We start from the raw sequence: 9,055 nt of genomic DNA on the forward strand, positions 1-9,055 counted from the left end.
GTACTCAGCCTTGTGGGCTTACCGAACATCGGTAAAGAATGCGACTGGGTTCACACATTTCCAACTGGTGTATGGCCTGGAGGTAGTCTTACCAGTCCAGTGCGAAATTTCGTCGCTTAAACTCGCAATTGATCTCCTCCCCGTAACTTCGGAAGAAGAGGCCCGTTTCTTGGAATTAATCCAATTGTATGAAACTCGTCATGACGCCGCTTTGGCTAACGAAGCCCATAAGAAACGAGTCAAGGCGCAGTTCGACAAAAATGTCAAACCCCGTGTCTTCTCAGAAGGTGACTTGGTCTTGCTTTACGACCAAGAATCCGACAAATTGGGAGCAGGTAAATTTAATTCTTTATGGATGGGTCCCTATATTGTTAAACGAGTGTTAGCAAAAGGAGCCTACGAGTTAATGGATTATGACGCAATTCCACTGGCGCAACCCCGCAATGGGTTGTACCTCAAGCGTTACTATGCTTAAATAGTAACCTGTGTGCTTTTGTTGTACTTTGTTTTCGCTAAAGTGTTTGTTTTGGTCGAGTAATCCACCTTTTTACATTCATTGCAGATGTCGAACCTTTCTGAGACATGTGTGGGATATGCCGACGGAGCGAGTCGTAGTTCGCGGAACCTGTCCTCCGCGGCCTGGGCCATTTTTTATCCAAGCGGAAAGTTAGTGAGTTTCAGAGGTGTGTGTATTGGGCAATCAATGAATAATATCGCTGAGTATAGCGCGTTGATAGAACTCCTCTCTAATGCCATCACCCATGGTATACGCCGACTAATCGTCAAGCTAGACTCACAACTCGTGATACTACAACTCAATGGTATATATTCTGTCCGCAATCCAGCTATTTATCGCATGTTTCTAAGGGTTAAGATTTTGGAAAGACAGTTTGATTTAATTCAATACCAACATATTTCCAGGAACTTAAACACATTAACCGACTCATTAGCAAACTATGTGTTAGATAGACATTTGCGACATTTATAAAAAGAGACACATCATCAGTATTGTACAAGTGGATCATATAACTCAACCAGAATAAACCCTGAAAATCAAAATATATATATATAATTTGTTTATCGTTCATACATAATGTTCTGTAACCAAGACAAAAATCGGTCGCATGACCCAAAAACTCAAAAATGCTAGGGGGCACCCTAGCCTAGTGATGCTCATGATAGCACGTCACGGCCTGTGCAATCATGCGCAAGAGACGAGTCCATCGTCTAGGCACACCAGTAGTATGCCGCTGCAACTGTAAAGGTAACTCATCAATCCTCACATCGGGAATGCCGAGAGTAAGGCTCTCAACCTGTTCCTGCACAGCTGTAAGGGTCTCGGTCACGTCAAGATCGCGGAGAATAACCCTCCTAGCAGTCTCCCCTACTAGGGCAGCGACTGGCGCTCTCGGGTGAACTGCTGGACGAACAGGACCAACATCTGCAATGCACACAAGAGTTTGATTAAAGTCTTGACAGAATAAAGCACAGCAACATTATGAATAAAAACAGTGAACAGTGATATGGTCAGAGATTTTACCAATAGCGCCCCACTGTTCGCCATCCAGTAGCACCAAGTCCGGATCACCTCGGAAATCCATGCCAACATATGGATACTCGGAATAGACCATCTCCTGACGCTCGAACCACCTGAAGAAGGTATCAGTGAAAGTAATCTGAGATTGACCAGCATGCCTAGACATGTGGTCAACCCATCTCTGCATGCGTGGCTCGGTGGGAGAAGGCAAGTCGAGTGCAATATACTGAGGCTGCATCAGTGGTATTTTCTCCAAGGCGAAGGCAGTCAAAATAGAACCAAATCCAAAGTTCTTCAGCTTCCCGTCCTTTACCTTGTTCAACTGACTTTTCATCTGAAGAAGTACTGCATCACACCAGTTGAATACTTTCGGTTGGAGACACTCCAAGGCATGCTTCACATAAGATCTGTTGGCAACATGAAGAGATGCACTACCGGCCATCCTACCAATAGTATATAGAATGGACCTGAGAGACCTGTCAGTAATTTCACGGATAACAACCTTGCCGTCTCTGCTCAGCTGGGAACCTTCCCTGCAATACTGGTGGACATAATCTCTCACGGAGTCATTCCCTCGGGCCGAACCTGACAAAGAAATGGGGGCACCCCGCCTTGACAACCCAGTCAAGAAGTAAATGTCTACGATGGTCAAGGGGATGGATTTGCCCCTAATCTGGAATACTTGGTTGATAGGATCCCAAGCATCAAGCATATACTGCAGTAAAGAGATCTGTGCTCTCATACTAGAGATACGGAAGAACTTCAGCAGGCCACAGTTCCGCAGCGCGTTCACCGTGACAGGGTCATGGAGGGCAATCATGTCCTCCTCTTCATGTTCTCGTTCTCGCCATGTGAGGGTCATTTTGCTCAAAAGTCCCTGCAAAACAAACAAGAGAAAGAGTAAGATCCTGGATTTGATGAGAAACTGGCAAAATTTCATCAAAAACTGTGCAATAGAACTGCTTTTCTATGATCAACGCAATTGGCAAGTGTCCTACCTGCGTTGAAGGTCAAACTGCCTTAAGGCAGCTTGACATTCAACGCAGGTTTCGAATGGACTGCCTGCGCTGATGGCAGAGCGCCCTGGCAAAACCCCAGGGGCTCAGGAGAACAGGAAAACAGGCACAGAATGGGAAAAGGAAACCATGAAAAGAAAGAGCTAGGGTTTAGCTCCTACCTGGTCCAGACGGCGCCGAAAATCGTCCGCAGAATCTCCCGGAATCAGCTGGTGAAAATCAAGGGGGAAGAGGCACCTCCAAAGCTCCAACAAGCCAAATTCAAATGAAATGGTAAAATGAGAGGTAAAAACACTTTTTAATTGCTTTTTACGTAGTTCAAAGCGAAATATTAGGGTTTTTTATCTCATATTATGTATTTCTAACTAAATTTGATGCAGCAATTGAGAATACAGTACTATCCTTGAAAAGAGAAAAGCTAGTTATGGTAAAAAATCAAAATTTGACTATAGAAATGAGCAGTTTTAGCACACAGTTCATGCTCGTTAAAAAATAAACACAAGATCCGAGCAGTTTTAGCACATAGTTCATGCTCGTTAAAAAATAAACATAAGTTTGAGCAGTGTTTTCGCGCATTCAAGCTCGTTAAAAAATGAACCCATCCCGGTAAATAACGATTGTGTATGTAACCTTATCTGCCATAAAAGCCTTGGTCATGTTTGCACCATCACCTCCACTTTTCATTTGGCTGATCGTTCACCTCCATATGATTGTTTACCCATTTTGAGGAACAGCTGCGAAGAGTGATTTCACCGAGCCATCCTTGTGACACTGCCGTGATGGGAAGAATTCCAACTTGTACCTGGAATCAGCTGCTAACCCTGTTTATCACTCGTTCCTCAAAAGACGAGTCTTCTTTAAGCTCTTTTCAACTGACTCGTAAAATATGAAAAGATTGCCGAGTTTTGGCCTTCCAGCTCGTTAAAGCGACCAGAAGTGCTATCCCTCCTCTAGATTTTAATCTTTTTGGACCTGAGGGATTATTGCACAAAAAGATCGAGCGCTTGTTTTATTCGGCTCGTTAAAACGATCGAAAACTCATCCCTTCTGTATTGTTTTATACTTTTTCGGACTTAAGGGATTAGATGACGAAAAAGGAATTTTGGAGTTAACTTTATGTACCTTTTCAGACTCTCTAAAAATGAAAAGGACCGAGTTATCCTTGTCGTTAGACTCGTTAAAATCAGTAAATAGCGACAAACTTGTCTTTAGACGAGAACGAGTTTCACTATCGCTAGGCTCGTTAAAACATAGCGATGGGCTTGCCCGAAGGGCAGGTTATAGAACAAGCATATGTTATCCTCCTCAAGCTTGACAAAAATAAAGAGGTACTGGTCAGCAATGACTGGGGAAAAATTGGGAGAAACTAAAGAGAACTTTGATGGTAGCAGGTCGCTCTTGAACATGACACTTTTCTTCCGTACCACAATCGGGTTGGGTTGTTTCATTCACCGGTCACATCACCATGGTCTCGCCATACCATCCGTAATTGGGGTAATGCTATCGATCCATCGCATCAGTGTCGCCATATGTTCAAGAGAAGTCGTTCAGAAAGAGTCAACCGGGTCCCATCCACTACCATACATTATCCTTCATCCATTCATGACCGCCACCCTGAATCATATGTCACAGATCGTTTTCACCTCCATCAAAATCATTAGCTCCGTTCCGTGTCATTGATGTGGGATTCATTAATGTGGGATTCATTAAGGCCCTCCGTTGACAGATCGCTTCTTGTCGACATCAGCTCATTATCCAAGAAGTTGATCTAGGAACAACCTCTTCAGTACTTTGATGCTTGCATGCCTCAATGGCAAGTTTCTCACTTCCGGCGACAGGTATACATCAATGACCTTCGACCAAAAGATTTTGTGTGGTGTTCGACGCCAAGTCCTGTATTCACACCACGTGAATTGTACTGCAGTACCTTGAGGGTCATTATCATTATCGGTGATTCCTCTCGCGCTTGTTAATGGTTTACATCATTGACCGATAATCAAGCGATGTCTTTCCATGTTCGACTTCAGTGCAATTCTCACATGGATCGACTTGTACTTAGAGTGAAGATCGAATGAGTTTGAAGACCCCGGATCTAGTTTCATCCATCCGGGTTGTGATATATATTCAGGAAAAATAAAGACATTTGACATGTACATCATTGCAGCAGATGATCATCCTACTCAAAGGATGATAATTTCACCAAAATTATTAGTCTACCATCAGACGATTGTCTGTGCTATGTACAAAAATGAATTTATAAAGCTGAGCATGGGAATGCCCGCCTCAGCCAGATCATGAAAGTAGTATGAATCATAATGTATTGTATTGTATCTTATTACAGGTCTCTTCCGAGCAAATGGATGAACTTCGGACCCTCCTGGATAAAGCATTTCACCCGATCAACGGCCTCATACTTTAGGGGGCAACTGTTATAGACATTTTTGTGCCTTGCATCACTGAGCATGAAATGTCAATAATCTAAGGGATCCAAAGTCCCTAAACATGTTGTTCCTACCCCTAGAGGAACAAGGCCAACAAACCACAGCAATTCACAGAAGTTCTCCACCTGAAAACACTCAAAAACAAGTCAATTCAGGATCATGTCAACTACTCCACTGAGCATCTGCGCTGAATGTCAACTGCTCCACTGTCTACCTGCATTGAATGTCAACTGCAACAAAGGCTACCTGCGCTGAGCGTAACTGGACAAGTGGCAGGCTCATTTCTCAATGTGTCAATGCTCAGGAAGCTTCCAAAATGACACTTGCATCAAGGAATTCGACTGGTGATGAGTAAGAGGTTCGAAATCTCCAAGTGGAAGCAAGAACCTCCAAGTGGACTCAAGAACTGAGAGAGGGAGAGGACACTAGTCAGTTTCATACTAGCCTGAAGCTAACTCATCCTCTCTCCAAAAGATCTATATATAGATCTCTCCTCCATGGGAAGAGGAGGCTGGAATTTTGTTATTGCAAAGAATTGCTGCTGGTTTGAGATTAGAATCATTGGGTGCTTAATGCTTTGAAGGGTGGTGAAGATAGGAATTCCATTCTACTGGGAAGGAGATGCTGGATTGGAGCCCTCTGGGTTGTATCTCTTCCTGAACCTTGTTATCAATCAATAAAGCTATATTGGTTTTCTCCTATATACTGGTGTATTTGTATGATTGCATTAGTGTATTTGATTTATTTCTAATCCTGAATCATTTATGAATATGAATATTTGCCTTTGTGTTGTGTTCTTCTCTTGTCACAAGTAGCTGTTCTCTTGTCACGGGTAGCTGTTCTCTTGTGATCTCGCGGGAATCAAGTAGCTGTTCTCTTGGACGAACGAGGAGGCAAGTAGCTGTGAACGCCCAAAGAGAAGAGGATCTAGATCGAGGGACAAACGGAAGACACCGGTAAGTCCATTGATCTCCCCTCTTTCACATTTCATAAAGGAAAGAACCAGAATAGCTGTATCTGTTTGTTGCTAAGGAACTGTCACACCTTAGGTGGATAGGATCGTCCTGCATAGGCATTTTTCCCCACAACATAGATATAGTATTTGAAAATGAAAAATAGGAGATACTAGAATGCCATAGTTAACGTTGTAACATAGTGCTCTGCACAGTTAGGAAAGAAAATAAACATAGTTAGAAAAGGCTATTCATTATAGCAAAGTAAGCACCTGGACATAGCGAATTCAAATGTCCCATTTGTGGTTTGATATTCCTTTTTTTTCTCTGCATAATGAATTTCCGAAGGAAACCCACTGGGTACTTTCCCTCATTCTAATAATGGCAGCCAGGATAAACTAGATTCTTCAGGGCTCAAGGCCAGCTCAACTGTCAGCAATTAGCTCATGAAGAGAGCAAGCATGTCACAAAGTGGAATATGAACCCATATGTAGGAGGATAACTACTTTCCTCTCAACAACTGGAGCTACACCCAATTGACCTATGGTTTGATAATTGGTTAAATTTGATATATTTTTGTAAGACAGTTCTCTCATGGGGAGTGGGTACAGTAGATGGAGAATTACGTTAGATCAAGTCAGAAATGTGAGAGTAAATAGCCATGAGAGAAAAATCTATGGGAGACAACTTTTTCGTGTATGTAGAGAAGGATATTAAGAGCAAAGCTTAATGTGTAAAGGTGGTGGTACGCAAAACTCTGCAAATGGACCTCATTTGTCAAAATTGATCCTAAATGTGAATATGTTTTCTACTATGCCTGCGATTGTCAACTCTTTTTGTGCCTTTGTGTAAGAAAGGTTGAATTTTTATTTTGTATGAGCACAATGATGACTCGGAACTCTGTCTTGTGTGTCAGTGTCTGATCTATGGAAAAATATAAATATAGATTTTAATCACTCTTGAATAGACTGTAAATTTTTTTTGGCATTGCATGATGTTGAAAATAGTTAGGTGGATTAGTGCAGAGCTTAAGAAGATATTGAGTTTAATGGCACAACTGACACCATGAAAGAATCTTTGGAACAAGTGGTGGAGTAGATTGTGCCTGAGCAAAGGGTTGCAACAATGTATATGAATTTGGAAAAGGACCCCATGTAATGGTGGGTAAGCACATCAAATCAAGTTTCACTCATGGCATGATATGATAGAGGTACTTAATGATAAAGGCCTACCAGAAATTGGGGCTCCACTAGGTAATGACATTTTGGAATCCAGTTCTGTCAACCAGCCCCTACAATTCGGTGGTACTTCCAATCCAATGGGATACATGTATTACTGCGAAGTCATTAGGAGATATAGGAGGCTCCTATTTAACTATGGGTTCATAATTTTATGCAAACCTTAGAGCCATTTCCAAAGAAGTGATATCTTGAGGTAAAAATGCAGTGGCAGACAACTAGCTAGGTTGAATTATGAGAAAGGTTCTACAACACATTATATAACTCTACAAGGAGGAGGCACAGATTGCAAGTTTGATAGAGTTCATTTGGTGTTTCCAATAAATGGACCACCCACAAAGTCTAATAATAGGATCCCCAAAGGAGTACCCCTTAAAGGAACTTTTCCATCTGTGGTATAAAGAAACTGATTCCCTTTTGAAACTATTGATAATGTGGTAGGTGGTATTTCTCTGGAAATGAAAAGTATTGATCTCCTTGTTGTTTTGCGAGTTGTTGATAGTGTATGGGAAGATGGTGAAAATAGTGGGGAATAAGATAGATCTGCATTCTATTTAAAGGATCATTTTTCAGTAAGGAATGTGTTGTAGTGTAATTAAATCTGCATGTTTTTTCGAAGATTTCTCAATCAAATAGATCTGCAATCTTTTTAAAGTTTATTTCCTTCCAAACTCAGTGAATATCCAGTGTTGGGTTGTGAAAGTGTGCTTGATATCTAACTTGGACAGATCCTATATGGTGTAGAGTATCCAGTGTTGGGTTGTGAAAGTGTGCTTGATATCTAACTTGGACAGATCCTAGCTGGTGTAGAGTCCCCCTGAGGGTCCACTCAAGCTCACTACTATGTTATTGCTAATTCACTAATTTTTTTTGAAGCAGCACTAGCAGTTCTAGTTCCAGTAGTATATCTAGTGGTATACCTAAGAGGATATATATGCATACGTAGCAACATAACAAACAGAGTAAGTATATGAACCTTGAACCAAGCTAGCATCATGATCAGCCTCTGTTAAGGAAATATCTCCACGTGTTGTGGGGGTCTCACCACACCAAACGCATCTTAGAGACCCTTGTCATGACCAGGTCAACCCTGTAACTTCACTGCCTTCTAACGTGTTTGGAGGTTGTTGTTACCATTAGATATTGGTTTCATTCATTGTTCATAGGTAGCAAACTTTCACTGCCATATTTTGTTGAGAAATATCAGGAGCCCTGAAGGAGGAGGGTAGGGTTAAGCCTTGCATCCATGTACTCGATCATCCTTTTCATATGGTTGATCTTTTGGGGTAGAAAAATGGTTTCTACCTACCTGCCTAGAACTGCATATGGGTTGTATCAATGGTGGAAATATTCAAAAAATCTTCATTTCCTCTGTTTATCACTTTGTCATGTAGGAAAACAGAGTACAGGAATATGGGTTAGTCTGACTCGTAACTGAAAAATTGCTGAGTCTCATAACTCCTAAACACCAACCCTTTTATAGGGTAATATTTTCTAGAGAAGATAAATCATCCTTTTCATTAAGAAAGAGGAGTACATTTACATATATATGACCCAGAAAACCTCAAAGGTATGCACATCACCAATGCCAACAACAACATCCATCGCAAAATTAACTAACAGGGACCAAAAATGGACATGAAAAGAACATCTATAAACTTTGTAGAACATGGATAAAGTTACTAAAAAATATAAAAACCCGGATAGTATGGAACATTAAAATCCTAGTTACAAACAAGAATAACCAATTCAAACAAAAATATTTTATTCATAAGATGACAAAAAGGATAGAATTTCTTGACATATCAAAAGAAGTGAGCCAACTGAAGATCACTGGGGATATGAACATATCCCCTTCTCAATAATTGTA

Source organism: Pinus tabuliformis, chromosome 7, assembly GCF_031772625.1.
Source record: "Pinus tabuliformis cultivar Carrire ecotype Pingquan chromosome 7, CPIR1, whole genome shotgun sequence".
Taxonomy (NCBI): Eukaryota; Viridiplantae; Streptophyta; class Pinopsida; order Pinales; family Pinaceae; genus Pinus; species Pinus tabuliformis.